The sequence below is a fragment of the Aythya marila genome, assembly GCF_965140915.1.
Source record: "Aythya marila genome assembly, chromosome: 2".
NCBI classification, from domain to species: Eukaryota; Metazoa; Chordata; class Aves; order Anseriformes; family Anatidae; genus Aythya; species Aythya marila.
In genome coordinates, this window is record NC_139043.1 from 122,786,988 (window position 1) to 122,808,453 (window position 21,466).

General features: G+C 37.4%; 1 protein-coding gene across 6 annotated transcripts in view; it reads right to left on the reverse strand.

Moving 5' to 3' along the window:
* The window catches only part of NCOA2 (nuclear receptor coactivator 2), a 197,485-nt gene that overhangs the window by 88,871 nt on the left and 87,148 nt on the right, over positions 1 to 21,466 (reverse strand). Inside the window, exon 1 of one of the 6 annotated variants that reach the window (XM_082753634.1) lies at positions 7,519 to 7,902. The exons of the other annotated variants lie outside the window; for them this stretch is intronic. The gene's annotated coding sequence lies outside the window, so the exon portion shown is untranslated. Of the gene's footprint in view, positions 1 to 7,518; positions 7,903 to 21,466 lie in introns of those variants that run through there. 6 annotated transcript variants of the gene reach the window in all.

Here is a 21,466-nt window from a genome sequence, read left to right on the forward strand (position 1 = left end):
TCATTTATTAGAAAACATTACTATAAGAGAATCGAACACTGGCTCCAACACCTACCTCCCGCTTGTATTTTTGCTCTACCTACAAAAAGACCTAATAGACTATAAACAAATGTTTAAACTGAAGGCTCCTTCCTCAACAATATCTTTTCTCTTACTTCTGTGTAATGGCTTTAGAGTGGTGTGTTAGACAGTAACAAGAAGACATATTCCATTTGCAGACTGAAAGCCAATAATGCTCATGAATTTTTTAGCTAAAAGACACTTCAAGATGCCACTGGGAAGACCGTCTAATAAACACATTAGGCTGCAAATGGGCAGCAGCAGCTCTTTAACACATGCTATAACAATCAAATAAATGGCTAACATTAACGTTCAGTGTTAGGCTGGTATTTCATAGGTCTTTCTTTAAAATCCACCTAAGTCTTAAAAAACAAAAACTTTTTTTTTTTTTTTTTTCTCAGATACTCAAAACCACAGGTTTGAGAAACCCACAGCTCTACTTTAGATGTTACCCAAAAACACTCCCAGCTGACATCAGCAGTGTAAGATGGCTCCTACCTTCTGTATTCCCATAGGCGAAGTCTCTTAATATAGCCAGTCACTGAGCTCCTTACAGATTAGCCTGCATCAGCCACCTCTAATATGCCCAGAAATAGCAAGACTAGGATTTAATAAGACAACAGAGAAAAATATCATAGGAAGAAAGTACCCTTTTTACCTTATGTACCAGAGTTTTACTCCAGTTCCACTTTCAAAAAGGTCTGTTTTCACCTTTTTCACCAAGAGTACCATGTGCTACTACTGAAGAAAAATTAATTGCTCAAGACTCTGCATTGTAATTTCAGATCAGGGATTTTACTTCTCTCTCATTATCAAGAATTATTTCCAATTCTTAATATTTGACAACAAAATAAATACAGCTAAATAGCACCAAAGTTTCCATTAAAACATTGCATTAAACAACAACAAAAACACAATGCCAAAATGTTTTTTAATATATGCTAGTCACTCTTGTATTCTTTTGTTTGTGGTGGGTAAATAAGGAAAACAAAACACAAGCCAACAAAACAAAACAAAACAAAACATTTTTTAATAAAACCATTTAACATTCTAGGTTGCATTTGATACTTCTTAAACAATGTCTATAAAAATACTGCATGTTCACTGAAAAAGGAAGAATTAAAATTCTTACATAAGATGTTTATTTAAGCTAAAGTTTTTCTTGTATTTCACATCTATTAATAATTTTACCTAGCAAACTGATTTGGAAACAGTATTTCAAATCTACTCCAATTTGAACTAAATATTTGTGAATATCAAAAGAAGCTGACAAATGAAGCAAATGTAACAGCATAGAACAATAATATTATAGGAAACCCAGTGTTTAAATAGCCTTCATTTCAACTTGAAGGCACTATTTTTAACAGTGAATTAAGCAAATTTTGACTCCTACTGAATCTTCTTTGCCAATCTCAGTTTCAAAACTGCTATTTTTCCACTTAAATTCCCACGTCAATGTTCCCCAAAAAGCAGAAAGTAGCAAGTGCAAAAGCAGACAACTGCTCTCACAAGTTTAAGGCACTGTGTGAAAACACAAATCCAGGAACGTTTTGCAATTTCATAAATATTACTGATATGAAAGTATACACTACTTACAATACCAGTAAGCTTACACAGTTCAGTGTGATTTTCAAGATGCCTATCTTAATAGTGAGAAAAAGTTGACAGACCACAATAGACAAAGGCATTTACGCATCTCTGTGTCATGTGCATATCATAAAGTAGGTTTTAACTCAAGTTAGCTGCTTGTCAAATATTAGATAAAATATATTCCATTAATAAAAAGCTCAGGAAACGGGGTCCCTTACATGTAAAAAGCGAAAAGCAGAGGGTGAACCAGAGAAAACAGCATGACTTTTCTGTATCAGTTGCATGTAATAATGGACAAAATTATCCAACAGATCATATTTGAATTTGAGTTCTATCATTTATCAACCCCAGTTTCAATGACTTCACACAGTGGTCCTCCTGGTCACTAGGATCAGCTTAGCATCTCTACATGGCTGTATGACTCAAGAGCTAACTCCCAGCTACTGAGCTAAGTATAACCCAAGCTTGCACTGAGCCTCAGTAAGAGATGCTTGTTCTGCATGCCACCTTTCACAGCTCTAACCGGGTCATCAAAATCATGTTCCTCCAGTCTCAGATTAGGTACTGGTATTGAAAACACGTAATCTTACTGAAATTTTAGCTGCAGTTCAGAAGCTAGTTCTATATATCATCTCTTGTACCTAATCAAGAATCAAACTCATGGCTCAAACTTGCACTCAGCTGCAGCACTAAGTTATTTGTTTTTGTCTTCTACCCAATTACCTATTTGTATGAAGCACACTGAAACTTCAGGTCATTCTTCTGAATGCCAAGATGCTAAATACCAAGCACTTAATTAAAACTGTGATTTGAAGGAAGTGTAGCTAAAACATTACCTAAAGTAGTTCTACATATTTTGGTGTTGTTATCATGGTGAAACAATAACTTACCTTACATATACCTACAAGATACACCTGTATACTAACACACTTTCCCAAATAGTTATTGATAAGCTCATATGCATGCATGTAGTTTAACAGTTTGTAAGAATATATTAGAACTTAACAGTGGACCAGTCAAATGCATCTATATTCAATTTAAATATATCCTCGTACTCAGCTTCACAAATAACCATGGGCATAGGGATTTTTACAGCTGCTTGAGAGGTAAATTCAGCTTCACATCTGGACATGGTCCTGGGCAGCCTGCTCTGGGTGACTCTGCCTGAGCAGGGGGTTGGACCAGGTGGCCCCCAGAGGTCCCTACCAACCTCAGCCGTTCTGTGGTTTTATGGTGCCTTCCGTCAGTCAGGAGTCAAACTGGTGCCCATATGAGGTTCAGAGCTCTGCACCACTTATTGAAATTATACACCCAGGTCATCCTCTTCTGTACAATGACTGGATTGGCCATTGCCTCTGCCTCTGAAATGAATTTAGAGCAGGAAAATTCAGTGCCCTCCTCAGCTGAAGGTGGCTCGGCTTGCTCAGCCCTGGTCCTGGGAAGTGTCCTGATGACAGGGATGCAGTCCTGGGTGGCACTGCCATGGGAGACAGCAGTCCTAGCTTTGGCCCCATGTCTGACCCCATATCTGTGTGAGAGGAGTAGCTAGCTCCCCTCAGCTGGTGCTTTCTGAATCATACCCATAGCAGTATCCTCCACTTACACTGGAGCAGCAGCATAAGAGTTTGAAATTAAAAACAAACAACTTTTTAAATTTTTGAAATTAAAACAAACAACTCTTATTATTTAAAGCTTGAAGAACAATCCAGTTAATATGCACTCTTGAGTGCATACTACCTTGATGGCATATGCACTATGTGAGTGCATACACTTGTATCAACTGCCAACATGCAGAAATATGTATTTTTAATCTTAATATAGATGTATATTAAAGTCTTGTCAAAGATATTGACCGCATTAACTATACAAGTTGTGATTAAGCTCAGAGATACAAACTCAAAATAAATGATGTCAGAGCCACACAAAAGTTTGTTGCAAACACATATGATGTTCTAGGTAAAAAAATAACTGGATAGAAATATAACTGTCTACAGCAGTCTGTACACCATAACCAGATATGTTCTTAATAGAACCATAAGTTCAAAAACTGATCTGTGAACACAAAAAACAATTATTAATGACTTCAAATTCCATGTTTATATCAGTCTTCATTCATACTCTTCTATTTGCCTCAGTGAAATACAGCAACTATCAATAGCAGAAGAGGAAAGTTTAATTGTCATCTTTAACCATCTAAAAAGAAAACATAACTCATAAAAACCTATTTGCTTTAGTTAGTCAGCTGTCAGGGAATATAACCTTGTGGGCACAAACTTCATATCCACAAGCATATGGAGAGGAATGCAGCCTATGACCAAATACAACATATGGCTCAACGCATCAAGTTAGAGACTAAAATTTACGTAGTGGTTTGTCTGACATGGAAATTAATAGAAGATGTGTTGAGAAAAACTGCAAGACAACTGCAATTGGAGGTTCATGAGCCATCTTGGCTCTGGTATTCTGCACCTCTTCTTTCCTCCGAACTTGTCTTCATTTGTGCCTAATTTATTCTTTAATCCATATGCATAACTTTGGTTTCCCCACCACTTCCAGGCAAAACCCTATAAGCTTGCTATAGCTCTGTTAACAGCAGAAATGGCATTTTGGAAAAAAATGGGGGTATATTATGACTCAATTGAAATAAATCAGAATTTTATCACCAACTTCACTGAAGCTTGGATTTTCCTCCTAGCCTATGAGAGGAAGATGTCAAACTGTTATTTCGCTCTTTTGTATAACATAAATCACTCCATGGGCCTGTCACAACTATGCTGGAATCCTGCAGCCCAAGGAAAACAAGGCTGCTCTACAACTAAAGCTGACTGCTACCACTCATTTTACTCTCTTCATAAAAATAAACTGAAACTAATCTGCATTAACAATTAAACCATTTATGGTAAAGAAGAATAACACTCGTAAGAAAGAATGAGTGTATATTCTGTGTATTTTTAATTTTGGAATATAATTAAATATAGTTACAAAAGTGGAGAATAAATATTCACTGCATTCATAAAAGTGGTTGATCAGAAGGCTGCAATATACTGCCCCAAAGTGCAAAATAGCATGCATTTAAAGCTGGCTGAACTGGAAAAAAAAAAATAAATTATTACCATGGAGTTTTAACAGACATTTCTTATTGACATCTAGTATTAGACGGTTGCTTAATCACAACATGACTGTGATTAAAAAATGAGGAATCATCATTTCTCATTCCTGAGTCTTCTGATATCAGAAATAAGAAAAAAAGAGCAACACAATATCTTATGGTTTGTTTGGGGACAGCATGTATAGTAGATAATGAATGTGAGGAATAAGATTTGAAGACCTCAAGCTTTATCTGCTATGAATAATTTTTTAGTCCAATTCAGACTCTCTTCTAGGCCTGCCAGAGCCAAGTGGGTACGAGTCAGGAATGGCAACCAGGAATCCAGCAGGATGCCCTCAGAGGTACAGCGATCATCAGCTTATGGATGGTGTTCCCCTGCACTCTGCTCAGCGAGCTTGGCTCATACACCCATTCCCCAGTCCTTAGCTCAGCTTTGTCATAATAATTATGGGGCTATTTTACCATAGTGCACTAACAAATGTATTCAATTTATTAATGAAGGAGGTTTTGATCATCAAGGCTGTCTTCACACCTGTCCTCATTTCCCCCCCGTCCTGGTTACTAACACAACATAAATAATACGGTGCTGCAAAAAATAACCAGCCAGCTGACTTCAGCATAGCATTTGTTATTAAGTATCGTGGTTAGACCTCTGGAGTGAAAAGCCATTTTCAAAGTAGTCGCCCAGCTCAGATTTTCCAAGAAGTATTTTTGTTTGTTTGTTTTCTTATAGCACAGTATATTTTGCAATGCACTAATGCATTCCCTCCCACCTTATACAAGAATGTTCCCTTACAGAGATGGCAAACGAACAATCAAACTAACTAAAGGAACGAAAGAAGACAGCCGCATCTTTTGATTGTTACCAACGCAACCTTTTTGCCTGTTAGCATACATGAATTTTAAAGTGTGGGTAAAAGGCAAAATAATATTCCTCTGGTCAAAGATAGCACTTGAAGTTTTCGATGGGCTACATACCATAGTTATAGAATTAGTTATAAAGGAAATATTGGACTTTTGAGCTTTGTGAGAACCCAGAGCCATTTAAAAAGCAGTCTATCCAAAAGGCTGATATTGTTTGAAGTTTTTTTCCCTTAGTATGTCAAATACAGGCAAATACGAATGATTGCACCAGCGGTAAAGTTCTATTTTCCCCCAAAACATAGCTGCCACCCTTGCAGCTAGTGCTGCTCAGCCCCTGCTCTCTTGTGAGGTCTTCCGCAGCGAAAGAAAGGAACCCCAGGCAGCAGGGAGAGGAAGTTTCATTGTTCTGGTGGCTTCTCCGTTTGCTGCCAGGAAGGCAAGGGGCTCGCCGGGTGCTGGCCAGTGGTGCCGCATGCTGGGCCCAGGCCCAGGCCCACGCTCCGGCCTGCAGCAGGGCCGCGTTTCCAGCAGCCCGGCGGAGACAAAAGAGGGCAAGCAAATAAATAGCGCCGGCTTGTTTGCGTTTCTGTCTCTGTCCTCACAGTATGAAGTAAAGTAGCTTCAAACGCACGCTCCGTTAATCTGGGAACCATAATATTTTCCTTCCCCCTCCTATCTCAAAGCAGCACGAGTTTTTCAAAGTCCTGAAGAAAATAAACTACGGCATTTCCTGTGTGCATTTAATTAATTATTAAAGGGATCTGACGCGTGATAGTCACCACCGCTATTGCAATAGGGATCCGGGAAAGCACACGTTGAGTAAGCTGCCAGTGCACTGCAGTAATGACCTGTTATACCTATCCTTGCAAGCCTGCCGTTAACTTGGGAGGCAACACTGTAGAGAAGTTACAATCAGTGCTCCCACGCAAATCCCAACATCTCATTTTATCATTTTTTTGTAGCGCAGGATCACTGTTATTGCTATGAGGTAAAGCACAATGCTGGGCTTAATGCCGGGTATGACAGGAAAATAAAACAAACAAGCTTTCAAGAACTTCCCAGGCAGGGCAGACAGCACACTGTCTTCCCTTGCTGCAAGTAACATTTTTTCAGGGGATATTATTATTAAATTCATCTGCAAATTTAAATGTTACCCTCCCAAGGTTAACAGAAAAGTAAATACTGCCAAGGTATTCAGTGACATCAGCACGCATAACCATGAGATAAATACGAGGTCTGAAGATTAACTGAATGTCATTCTGTTTGCGGGGTCACAGGCTTGCAAAGAAAACTATTAAGATTAGAAAATAGAGAAAGTTATATAACTGCAAATGTTTCCATGTGTTTTGTCTACTTAAGCTCTTGGTCAGAAAGAGAAAGCTTTAGAGCAAAAACGTCTCAGTCTGACTTCCTCTGTACTTTTTCATGTGCATAGAAATTACTGAATACTGAATGGTAATTACTGCAATGAAAAAGGCACTCGTGGGCTCCACCTCCTCTTGACAGTGGGAAAATATAGATGGGTTTGTGTATTATTCTGGACGCCAGAAAACTTGCTTACAAAAGTATTTCCTGCACACTGACTAAGATATATTTAGCCACATAAACCCATAAAACTGTCACAGGCAACCACAAGTACACCTGTAGCCATTAAAAAGGGGGAAAACTACTGAAACTGGAGAACCAATTTTACATTATTTCTTTATATTTGTTACTTAGAAACAATAGCTTTAAACTCCCTTGCTCAAAAAGAAATTAGCTGTTCCTCCCGCTCCCCAAAAGCAACCTCCCACCCTTAGCAAAATCCAGAAACCTCCAATGCACACACAGGGGCACAGAGACGTGCAGAAAGAGAGCAGTAAGGACAATGAAGTCACAGCACTTCAGAAACACACCTTGTTGTCTTCCAGCCTTTGCAGTTCAAGGCAGATCCTACTAGTTTTCCTGCGTCTTCAGATCAAGATGTAGATAAATCCCCCATCCATCACACTTGCTTTTTATTAAAAACAGGAGAAAAAAAAAAAAAAGGCAAAAAAAAAAAAAAAAAAGCAATTACCAGTAAATTTACAGCCTTAAAAATATCAGCTCTGCATTATCCCAAACCAGTGTTATGTCTCGATGTAAACCAAAGCACATGCTGAGTGAGGACGTGCGCACACAGCAGCTTATCATCTCTGTCATCTGCTTCTAATGACAGCTGACAAACTGGCCGCACTAATCCTTCCCTAACTGCTGATCAGAGAGAGCTCCCTTTGACAATCCAGCATGGTGGAGTACTCGAAAATTCCTCCTGCTTCTGTTCTGTTGCTGCTCTAAAAAGCAGTTTCCTTTTCATTGAGATAATAGCTTTTTCTGCAGTCACGTGGTGCCCGGGCTACATTAGCAGCGCTTTATGATAATCGTCAGAGCAACTCCCCTCCCTCCGATCTTCCGATTTTTCAGGGTCCGACTCCTGAAGAAACCTGAACCCACAACACTCGAGATCCTTTCTGCATCTTCCTCCATTGACAAGCAAATCGGGCTGCTGATGCAGAGGACGAATGCACGCGCCCTCTCCACTTCTTGCATCAAAACTAATTAACAGATACGTTTTTAGGCACTGCCTTTGCTGGGGCACACACACTGGTCATAAACACATCATATGGGACTAAACTGAATATTAAGCATGCTTAATACCAAATATCTGGCATGCTAGATTTACTCTTTTTCCCCTAGAGTACTTTTTTTTTCTGTAATTTTATTTCTGCTGCAATAAATACTCTTCTCTCAGCAACATCCTATGGCTTAACTCCTCCAGGCACTGAACTCTGATGCAAATACAAAAAAAAAAAAAAAAAAAAAAAGCACAAATAACAATTTTTTTTGCTAGAACCTCCAGCCCAAGTGCTTCCTTTTTTTTTTTTTTTTTTTTTTTTTTTTTTTTTTTTTTTTTTTTAGGCAAGATAAATGACGTTGCTTTAACTCAGTACCCTGACAAGCATCTTAAGCACTGCCCAGCAGGGAACACGAGGGAAACACACCTAAGCTTCAGCTTCTGAGTTCCCATCCCTCCTGTTTACACAGCGCCAGATCCCAGGTGGGTTTGCACCTGGAATTGCAACTGTTCAGGGGTTTTCTACTTGTAAAAGGCAAAGCATATACACAAAAGGCAAAGTATATGCACAAACACCTCTGACATCACAGATCAGCAATCTTTCACCTTCTATTTCAGCATTGGGATTTGCAAACTCTTTAAGAAAGCTTTGGATGAAGCATCTTAAAGTAATTTTCAAGCCCACAAAACAACTTTTGCAGCTTTGTATCTACTCTGTTCGGATCTTAATGAGGAAACAATTATTTTCTTTTCTCTTTCTATTTCCATCACCTCCCATTATCCCACATTATTTTCCTTAAAGACAAGACTGATCATAAACTTATGGCTTCTCCAGACACTGAGAAGGTAAGTGTTAAGAGACTTGTTGTAGTCATAGGGGAATAAGGTGGAAATTGTGAGGAACTAATGACTATCCCACACAATCCAGCTTTGCCCCATCACCTTTTCTCTTCACTCCTCTCCCTAGGGACAAGCTTATTCAGTAGCAGGCCCTGTTCAAGGCTCTGGGGAAACCCCTCTCCCAGGCCATGACCAAGTAATGGGATGACCTTTCTGGGGCACAGGAGATAGAAATTGAACAGGAATGGGAACAAAGACCCCTCTCTGCAGCAGAATGAATCCCTTTTTCCAATTTTTCAAATCCTTTTTTCTTTTTTATATGTTTTAGAGATGATCTGTGAGAAAGACCCAAAGTCCAGAAGTAAAAAACCTGATTCAATAAGGAGACTACATATCACCCTACATTCACCAAACGTAAACATACATGCTAAACCGAATATTAATATTTTCATAATAAGTTTTCTCCTAGTATGTCCTTCTATCCCAAAGTGCCACACTGTATAGGGTAATTAAAATGAACATTATTTTAAGCTACATACACCAATAGAATAAGAACTGCTTTGAAATCTCTACTTTCTTTTCTCAAAGCAAATCGTCACCAGCATTTTCCATATTAATTAACTGAAAGAAGGAGCACCAAAAATATTGTCTAAATTAGCAAATGACACAAATGTGGGAAAAACTCTGAAAATTACTGACAGCTATTTGATAATCAATTAAACATATTAATAAACAAATTTTATAAGTAAAATCAGCTTTCCCAAGAATATACACAAACTACTGCAGCTGTGAACTACAGCCTAAGAAAAACGCAAAAACTGGGAGCACGCCAGTCACACACCATAACTAGAACTGTACTGCTGATATTTGCAGGAAACATGAGATAAAAATTGAAAGACAACACAATATGGTGAGCACAAACACAATAATGGATGTGTTAGGGAAGGAATTACATGTAAATAAAAAGGAGAGAACAGAAGAGGATTGTTACAGCCATAAAGTGTGAATTAAAGACCAAAAGAAGTTGAAGTATACAGATGTTATTAAAAAGATTGCTTAGTGAAGAACAGAGAACAGATAAAATGAATGGAGAAGAGGGAGTAAAGCACTGCAGTATTCTGACTGATTCCAGACAAAAAGATAAAGAAGAAACAAGCAAAAATACTTCTATTAGAAAACACCAGTCTGCATGTAAATAAGGAAACATGCACCTGAGAAGGAGGAGAGGCTCTTTGGTTTTATCAACCAGTGAATAAATGCTTCCAGTGGAAACCACAGAGTCTGTGTCTGCTTTTCAATACAGTTTCACACAAACAAGTCCTACAAATAATATGGAGATGAGCAGGTGACCTTTAAAACAAATTCTGGTAATACAGATTTTTCCTATGAGGATAAGACAAACATCTTACACAGCAGAAGAGTTTCACTTAAAGTTTTCCCTTAGAGATATATTTCATTAATACTTTGTTTTGTTTGCTCAAATATAAGTGGTTTCTCAGGAAAGCTGTCCCTTCACTAAAACATTTACAGATTATATTTAACATGATAAAATAATTGAAATTGATAAGAGAAAACTGATTTCATTACAGGCATTTTATAAAAGTTCTATTGAGTTTGTAGTGTGTGTGTGTGTTTTTTTTTTCCCCTTTCTTTCTCTTTTCACTGCAGAAGAAAGAGTGAATTGGTCAGAGATGAGGACAGACCATAACAAGGTCTGACCTGTTGCTTGCCCTTCTTCCAACACACTTGCATCTCAGGCACAGACTGGCCAAGCAGTCCCAAAAGCTCTCACGTTTCTTTTAGTCTGTTCTCTAACTGCCTGCTCTCCACATCCTGGAGAATCCAGTTCAAGCTTCATCAGCCCTTCAGTCCTCTCAATTCAGCGTAGCAAATGGGGTGCAAAGATTGCCAGTTACAGCAATGGCAGCTGTTTACACTGCAGAGTAGTAAGACACTTGAAAATGTGTTGGAAAGATTACAAAGCTGACTCTCCAGGCTTTATTCAAGACAGGAGGCCACTGACTTTTAGGAAAGCTGACTAGCTTGTGTCAAGTGCTGTTTGTGAGAAAGACTGGAAGGGCAAAGACCTTCACCAGCACAGAAAATGAGAAGCAGAAATGACTAGGACTGACTTCCAGGAAGCACAACAAGCATATTACAGCTCAGATCAGGAATAAAGACGGTGCAATGATTTTTCACGTGTTAAGTTTCCATAAATGTAGAAGCAAACATACAGCTTTCAAATGTTAGGTCATAAAATTCCTGTGTGAACACTAACATAAATGTTAGGATTTTCAAGTCAAAACTGGAAACCTGTTCACTTACATGTCAATGACATTAATGTTTCTCCAGTTCAGGAACTCCTAATCCACCACTATTTGAACATGAAGTAGATTTATCCTTTTACCAGCTGGAAAAAAAAATATTAAAAAGTACTAGAGATAAAATCTATTTTTTCTGACCTTTGCACCTTCTCCTAAGGGCCAGTGAACACCACAAACTCCTGCTGGAATCAAACTGAATTCACTTCCACTGCAATTTTAGCACTTGGCATTTCTGACAGTAACATGCTGCTAAGTACCTTGTGACTTCTGTCCATAACATGACAACGAAAAGACAGGAACCTCCTCCTCTCTTAACATCTCAGATATTCCTGTTAACTTCTCTTTACAGTATGAAAATGCCCATGCTTCTTAAACATGGCTTACCAAGGCTCTCGTAAATTCATAACTGTGCACACTGCCACCCACACAGAGTATTCAGTGTGCAAGTTTCTGCAGTATCTGACTGGAGAACTCAATATTGTGTTGTGTGCTATATATAGCAAATAAGTTGTGTATAGCCATGTCCATTGGCAATTGTGCCTTTTTTTTTTTTTTTTTTAAATACAAGTTTGATGACTCCAGTTTACTGAGCTTTTTGAGTAATGGTTGGGATTATAATTACATATTTTTTTTTTAATCTCTGCTTCTTCAACACCTTACCTTTAATTTAGAAGACATATGAGAGAATGGTCATATCCTGCAAAGGACTTGTATTCTGAACTAATAAAGGGCCAGATCCCCTGCACCAGGGTACTTGCCAGGGCTCTCTGTGGGTTACCCACAGAGAACTGCTCTCTGGTGGAGCTAGGCCTCAGCCCACAGAAAGACAATCTCACGACAGCAGAGTACTTCCACTGACACTGAAAACACACAAGAGGAACTAAACACAGGAAGTTGAGCAAGCGGAGAAAACCAGAACGAGAATGGAAATACTACAGAATAGAAGTAAATAGGTTGTGCTAACATGATATAGTATATGAATGTAGTAACCTCTACTATCCCTTCTTACAGATAATGCATTTACATTATGAAGTCCAGAATAATTTCATTAAAGAAATGACTATTAACTCTAGTAAGTGTGATTCTTACCAGGGAGTATATTTTTTAAAACGGCTAGATATCTTTTTTTTTTTTTTTTTTTTTTTTTTTTTTTTTTTTTGAGAACTCAGAAATCACCTCATCACAGAACAGAAGTACTGGTAGGGGGAAAGACTCCTGATCATAAAAGGATCTTTAAACCTGCAGACCATCAGATGGCAAGATTCATTGGCTGAAATTTTAAGTTAGATAAAAGTTTAAATTACACAAAAGACAGACTAAGAATGATTACTTTTGATAGTGGGACAAAAACATTCTAATTCACCTAAGGATAATGTAGGTTTTCTTTGATGCAGTCTCAGCTGGAGACAAACACATCTATAAATGACATCCTATGGTTCAATCAAGGTAGAGGATTAAGGGAGAAATCATTAGGTGAGATGTTATGGTCTCGATAACCAGGCAAGGCAGCAGAGTGTAATGCTCCACCTGGCCATAAAAGCAACACTGTGTGAACTCAGCAAGATTTGATACATTGCCTGTGGTTTTTCTTGAAATAGAAAGTTGCTGTTGTGTTTAATGCAAGTGGGACCTCTACCTTTAGTTCAGGATACAGCAAATTACTCTACCATACCTAGTGAAGAATATGTGGGTCTCTGTGCCCAGACCTCTCTCCAAACAGAAAGTTAACATTTCCCACTAAGTTATGAAAGTCTGGTGTCCTGTCTGCACTCAGTAGTCTTTTTTTTAATTCCCTTGTCCTGCAAACATTGCTGTGCATTTTAACAGCCAGTTCCTGTAATTAGTGAGAAGGGTACACAGAGGAACTGTATCTTGCAGACCCCCAAATTCTGGGCTTTCACGTCCTTCCTCACGTGACCTCACTGAAGAAGGCAGATTCTACTGGTATAACTGGGCTCACATGTGAGAAACCGAGAGACAGGGACAGCTGCTCATTGCAAATCTGAGAATAAATAAGAAGCTAATTTAATGCTACATCATCTACTTGAGCTAAACCTTATGAACACATCAGAAAGCACTAAGTCAGTATAAATGATGAACAACAAACAGAGGAGAACAGTAAACATTGAGGACTGACCTCTTGCCTTAACCATTAGGAATTTCATGCACAGTAACGTTGTGTTGCTAGAGCAGGACCATGCCAAATTTTGGTATAAAGCTTGACTATTAAGTATCTAGAACATCAGTGGATGTTGAAAAATACAGAACAAAAACTAAAGAAAAATAGTTTTCTATTAAAAGTTTTAAATGTTCTGGTAATAATTTCAATCAGCATCAGACAGAATCATGGGAAAAACAAACAAACAAACAAACAAACACAAAATCCACCAGTTTAACTGAACCTGAACACAAACACTCCTGAAAACTCCTGTCACAGAAAATTGTATCTGATGACAAAACCAAGAGCTGAAGACTACAGCCTCCTAAGTAAACCAAAAGTGAAAGGAAAAGTATCAGCAGTCGGAATTCATCTTATTTGCAGTCAAATAGTTAAATAATCTAATATGAAATAAAATCAACATTAGGCCACTTCCTAAACTGTTGCTTTTTTTAATGAGGCTAAAGTGGCAAAATTGAAATTTAACTCAAATATTGTGAAAATTCAAATCTTCAAATTTTACATGGTGAGAATAAAAGAGGGGGAAAAAAGTGCTAATACAACAGCAATCACTGCATGTAGGATATTCAGGAATATTTAAAACAATAACATTTATGTGTTCAACAGAAACAGGACTTGCTTACTTCTCCTCTCAAAACAGTGCAGGTTTTCTACCAGCTCCAGTGTTAACAAATGGCAGCTCTAAATCACAGAAGATAATAGTCGTTTTATCTGAATAAAGCAAGAGCAAAATTTAGGTATGCAGGTAATTATTTGCAGTCGAAATGAGACACAACAGTCTAACAGAAGCCTAATTTTAAACAAAAATGCTACACAATCTCAAATAACCTCCAGTGTTTAGAGTTGAATATTTAACTCGACGATAAGAGAGGAAGCATGTCAGGGCTTGAGTCTACTGCTAACTCTAGGAGAAAAGTTCAACATGCTGAACTCCAAAACAGAAATATAGTTCTCGACTTGTTTGTTCTGCGTTTTCCCTAAAATGAACTGCAGAGTATGTGCATATGTATGGCAGAAGAAAAAGGCTCAGAAACAGCATACAGCTCAGTCTTTTCATCTGAAGGATTTAGAACATACAGAAAATACCGTGACATCACGAGAACACATCAGTGTTATAGTGTACAGCAATATCAAAAGCTAAAGTCAGACACAAGTTTTGAGAATTGATGGCAGGCACATTACAACTGTGTATCACAGGGCTGATGGGTCTTTCTTCAAAGTAAAATTAGTAGCCCTGACCATGTTTACACTTTAAAAATTTTCCATGGTGCAATCTCGAAAACATTACTTTACACTAATATAACAAAGCTATCAACAACATAGACTGTGCTTTTCATTTTCTTGAAGACTGCGCTTGATCATGTTGTACTGAGGAACAAGATGAAACAAGGTCAGTTAAACAGGAAGAAAATTCACGTTTGGAAGAATACACTGTTATTTTGTTTATTTTATTTTGACAGACTGCCATCTTTTTCTTCCAAACATATGGTTGTCATGACTCTCATCTTCAAACTGTAGTACTTCACAGTTCAAGGAACAATTTCTTAAAACTTCACAAGTCGCCCTTAATAATGAGATTTATGAGTTATTTAGATGTTTACAAATAGTCTGTCCCAAGTTTTTAATATCTCTTACTTTCAAAGCTTCAAGTTAACAGTGTAATAATAAATACTATGGTATAGGTCATTTGCCATTAGCAGGCCTTCCCTTCAAAAAGAGATCAGCCGAGCCCCTGGAATGAACTGTCCTTTCTCTTGTTCAACATCCTGCCTAATACTACCAAGAAAATAGGTGGAATATGCGATATTTCAGGACAAAAAAAGCCTCACAGAGTAGATTTCACTGGCAGTTTTAAAAGCAGTATAACAAAGGAGGATAGAGATCTCTCAAATAATCAGTATGTAAAGTCATTTATGGCTTTCAAAAGACAAAATTTCAACCACAAGCCATCAGACAACCAAAGCAACTGCCAGAGAGCTGATGTGCTCTGTGCTTGCACACTACATTTCCACCTGAGAAGCAGGATGCCATGGAGGACCACCTCCAACACCAAGTGAACACCGCTACCCTTGCCCAAGTGCAATTCAGCCTCACTCCCTGAGTTGCATTGCCAAAGGAGAACATCTTGCAGCTTTGTTCCACGACATGCATTTGGATCAACTCATTTACATATGATGCTGTGATGCTAATTGTTACAGATAACACCATTTATGATCCTCTGTGCTGGAAGGATTGGTTTTCCCTTTATTGCATATGATGGGAGTTGTGGATTTGGGATGCTCACATTTCAGAAATGGCTTCAAACTTAGCTTGGCAGAACTAAGGTTCAGGAACAGTCACTTGTTCTCCCAGACAAAAGCCTAATAGGTAGATTGAATATAGTTTAAGTGAATTAAGACTATTAATATATTATTATTGTTGATAAAATAAAGGGAGTTTTACTCTCAAACAGGAGTAATTCTCTTGATAAACGTATTTGACACTCACTGCTGATGTTAACAGTGGAAGCAAGTTCAAAGAAAGTTAAATTATTAAGGGGCAGCTGAAGGGTTTTTGTTTGGTTGGTTGTTTTTTTTTCTTGAAATAGGCCTCTTTACAAAGCCTTTTTTTCTTTTTAAAGATTTTATATGACAGTGTGTGCAACATACAGTGATGACTTTCCAGAAATGTAAACCCTCAAAAATCAGTAAGCAAAGATATCCATATTAATATAAAACAAAACAAAACACACACACAAACAAGCAAACCAACAACACCTACTTTGGAAAGTAGCTACTAGATGTTGAATCTATGTCCCTATTAGCTAAGGTAGTGGCAATTTCTGAAATCACCTGCTGCCTGGAGTCTTTGGATTCAACATGATTCTGAATATGCTAACTGTACATACTATATAGAAGCTAGTGGCACTGAGGAGGGGTAAATGTGAGAACAATTTTTGACAGCAGCAAGAAGGGAGAGCCTCCAGTGGAAGCAACGAGCAGCGCACTGGGAATTAATAGGGTCCGTTAAAGTCAGTTAAAGTACTTCAATTTTAGAAAACCAGGCAACATGAGATTACAGCTCCTGGCTGCAATGTTTTCCTTCTCTCCTACAAAAGCGGGGTTTTAAACCTTCTGTGGTCGCAATATCATTTTATGAGTTTAAATATTTCATAATACAAGGTGGAAAAACAGCAAAGGGAAGGTCAAGCTGGGTACCCCTACATAATACTTGCACTAACATTTGTATTTACAATACAGATTATTAAGAAATATGGGGGAAAGAAGAGGAAGTGATAAAGTACCCATTTATATGTTTTAGGTATTTAGAAAGCTTCCATGACATAGGATCCCTGCAATCTTTAATACATTGCACTCACTTAATATCTATGTTATATGTAAATTCATATAGATGTATTACCTTTATTACTATATATCCTGCAACATCTCCATCACTCTCAGAACCAGAGCAGTGGGCAGATACATAAAAATCAGACCAGCAAAGTCCTCAAGCTCTACAGATGAGAAGAGTGCTAGATGAAATTATCAAATAAATGCAAAGAACAAACCAAATGATGCCTAAAGCATAATGGAAGAGGACCAAGATGGAAGGCAACATGAAGAGAAATATTTCAGAGCAGATGACAGCTTTTAATCAGACAATTTACTATGGCCTAAATATACAGTCTTCTAAACCAAATGTATTAAGACACGTAGAAGTAATTTTTCTTTGATTTTTTTTTTTTTTTAAACTGAAAAATCTCTTACATGGGCATTCTCTTCTCTATCACAATTTTCTTCCTAGTAACATCTCCCCATGATCTTTGTAACTGAATGTGACTTCAGGTGTAAAGTTGCACTTCATCCGATAGTGCAGCAGAAAAAAAACAAAAAAACAAAAAAACAAAAAAAAAAAAAAACAAAAAAAAAAAAAAAAAACAAAAAAAAAAAAAAAAAACAAAAAAAGTGATCCAGAAGTTTGTTATCCCCAGGCAAGATTTAAAATTTGTGCAAGAACCTTCTTGCCTCTGTTGTCAGTATTAGAAAGCCTGGGCCTTTCCCAAATAGTTAAAGGCTTATTTGGATTTAGCTGGATATAATTCTGACCTAATATTTGGACTTGGATTAAAGGCCAAGCACTTTAAATTCATGCTAATGTTATGAATCTGAAGGGTAGATAACCAATCAGTGTGTTCTGCTGAAGACCATTCCATAAACCCATCCAGAAGCCAAAACTGATACACAGGAGAGAAACACAATTATAAAGTAGCATATCTCAGCAGGAACACATACACCAATCCTTCTAAACCTGCATCAGTTGCCTACTGATTTCCAGGTAGAGTTGGAGGTGTTCACACTGGAATACAAAGCCCAGAATAACTTGGACATGACTATTCTTGCTTTCAGTATCTTATATATGTGTGTGTAGAAATATGTATATATATAAAAGTATAAAATCTTGAATAACACTTATCCAGTTGAATAAAATAATATACACAGTAAGCACTGACTACAACATTTTTCTCCCTCTGCATTTTGGTGACAAGTAGGGCCTACAACAAACCCTAGGAATCATCCTAAAAATATTAGTTGCTTTCAAACCATTCAGCTGGCATTTCAAATATCAGAAAATGGATAATGGCTACTAGTATTAGTAATCAGCTGGAAGTCAAGTGATCCTTCACCCTGTGGTAAGTTCAAACCCCAACTATTTTTGCTAATCTCTTTTCATTTGTTCTTTAGTTTTGAAGGTGTTTATTATTTTGAAAACTGCATTTGCAGTTTTCCATAAGAGTAAGCTGGGGACTAAAGCTTGAACCAATTCCTTTGAGATCCCAAAGTTTCAATATTATCACATACTCATACACACAAAGATTATATTAGATTTCATATAACGAATACTTCTTCTCTAAGTAGAGTTCTGAAGGTATGACTTCTATTCTCCAGGGAAAAAGGAACAGACAGAATTTCTATAACCTTACAGTCTGCATGCTGTGCATGTCATGTAGCAATAAATAATTCATATTTTGACCTTATGGGATACCTTTTACCCATGGATTTTCAAAGAGCTTTTGCAAAGGTGGATATATGTTTTATTATCTTCAGTTTATAGATCGCAGAATGAACAAAGAAATAAAATGACCTATTCAAGGTCATTCAGCGAGCCAGGTGTATTTAGGTGGGTAATATCAGGCATGCTGCCTTTTTACTTAGGTTGCAGCTTACAGCAACATTATGAAAACAGCCACATACCACCTTGAACTTGAACAATACCCATGAGAAAGCACAATGGATGTTAGCCCTTTCACAAATTTATAAAACTAAACATACTCATGGGGAAAAAGGAGAAACAATTACTGATCCTAGGAACATGATACTGGGAAAGGGCACAAGCTCCATAAGCAACGTTGTCGGCATCTCCTGAACAGGGATCCACAATGCTCTCTCTATTCCATACCATGAATTTCTTGGAGACCACATCAGATACTCGTCTGCACTTGGAAAAAGTAATAGTAGTATACTAATACATGAATTGCACAGAAGTATTTCAGCATATTATTTTCTGATATAGATTTTATCACACCTTGTGAACAGCCCAGCCTGAAAAAAATTTATTTCAGAAAGATTGATTCTACCTACCAAAAGCTTACTGGAAGAAGGTATTCTACTAGGACCAAACTTATTTCAAACAGAACTGAGGGCCATTAAATATTCTAGAAAACCTAAGATATTATTTTATATTTTCATGAGCTATAAAAAATTGGTAGTTTTTGTAGTGTTAATATTCCTCTCTAACTCATGAAAAAAAAAAAAAGTATTTTAAATGGAAAAAAAAAAAAGCAACCAACCAAACAAGAAGTGCTCTTTATAAAACTGTATAAGTGCAACCCCAAACTAATCCATAAATATGAGAATATTTACAAGACTATACCACCATGGGAAGATGGTTTATTTATTTGTTAACACCACAGCAGTGATGGTTCAGATTAAACACTTAATCTTGCAGTTCTCTGAATTGTCTTACCTAATGTTAAATCCAAGGCTCCATTCATGTCCTTAACTGTAAAGATTATGTGTAAATGCTTTGTTGGCTTCCGATCAGCCTACTCCTGACTTTTCAGGATGGAGTCTGTATGTTTTGTAAGACTGCTGAGGACTTAAAAGCATATAACATGCACAAATGAATCTGTTCAGCTGCCCTCTGAAGTGCAGAAGCAGTACGACCCCAGGTCCATATGTGTTAGCCAAGAAAGATAACAAAGAAGTAAGCCTTGGGCTGGGTTTTTGTTTTGCTTTTGTTTGTTTCTTTTTCTTTACCTGAAGAAAGAACATATAATATTCTGCCACAGAGGACAGCTTAATCTGTTCAAATAGCATGATATTTAAACAAGACAAAGATTTATATTTTACAGGGAAAAAAATAATTATCACCACTGTTATCACCACTGGCATATAACAATTGGTAGTAAAACACTATTTCATAAAAGCACTTCAAAGCTAGATTTAACTAACATGACATTGGAATGCTTCCTTAACAGAAAAGAAAATAAAAAAGGGAAAAAAAATAAATAAAAAATCACAAACCACACACACTCCTTATTCAGCATGTGCTAAAATGAGGTAAGCCCAAAGTCTGGCTATTGACAAACCAAAGTATCATTGTGAAATGATTTATTTTTTTTTTTTGTCTGTGCTATTAGAATGAAATGAAGCTGAAAGATATATACACCATGCATTAAGAAAAGATGAGATTTGCCAGAATTTTCCTGGGATTAATTAAGAATCATTTTAAATCCTTCTCTTTTCTCCAAGCCTCTCCAAGCTAAACTTATTCCATTTAGGTAACAAATGCAAAGTAGGCAGGGAGGTATGTGCTATTTTCCAATCAAGTCATCCACAAAGCAATCTGATGCTGTTTTAGAGAATTTTTAAAGCTTTCAAAACATAAAATTGTTCTGGAGACCGAATGATATATATATATATTCTTCTGTGCAAATCGAGTCCTCCAGACAGTAAAATGAAACGTGTGTATGTCATCAAAAAATTCCTGCATAGGTTTTACAAGAAGCTGTCAAAAGCCTTGATATTCACTCCCGGCTGCAAAAACAGTTGAATGTAATGAAGAGGTAAGTAATGCTTCTCAGTGGAATTGGGTCTTTGATTGCCATACAAGTGAAGTGTAAGCAGGAATATCAGCATCAAGGACAGAGATGAACACAAACAAGCCCCTGTGTGAACGTGCCAGGCAATTACCACTACCACACGCAGCATGTTTCACCACAATTCTCTCCATACCTTCTCTGCATTTAAGCTCCTTACCTTTTTTTTTTTTCCTTGCTACTACTTTCACCACCTGTGCTTAAGTAGATACTATGTAAATTATTATAATCTTATTAACTTTAAGTGGTCACGTCTGCAAACATGGGCACTGCTTTTGCCAATCAGCTTTCACTAATCTGCACACTAATATTGCTCTTGCTGTGCCTCGGGATTGACTGTCACGAGGTCAAAACTGTCACCTGAGCTAACATGGACCCCAAGAATCACATTCCTATTTCCCCTCTTCTGCTAAATTAGCATCGAGCTAACTCCCACCTACATGGAAAATAAGTGTCAAATCGTCATTTTTTTCATTTTTGAGATGTTTGTTGTATCACAAACGTTGCCCAAAGGTGGTGACCTCTCCAGCTTACGTGAGCAGTTGGTTGAAGAGAAAATATCAGATCCCACACCTTCATGACTCAACATCTTCTGCGTTCCTACCTGGTTTACAAATGAAGGGAGCCAAATTCAGCAGTTTCTTCCTTGTAACAAGCATCTCATCTTATTTTTGGTGCTTTATGTGGAAGAAAACAAAAACGATCTAAATCTGCACTTTGTCTACTTACTATTCCACTAATAAACTAAATCTATCAGGAACAAAAGCTC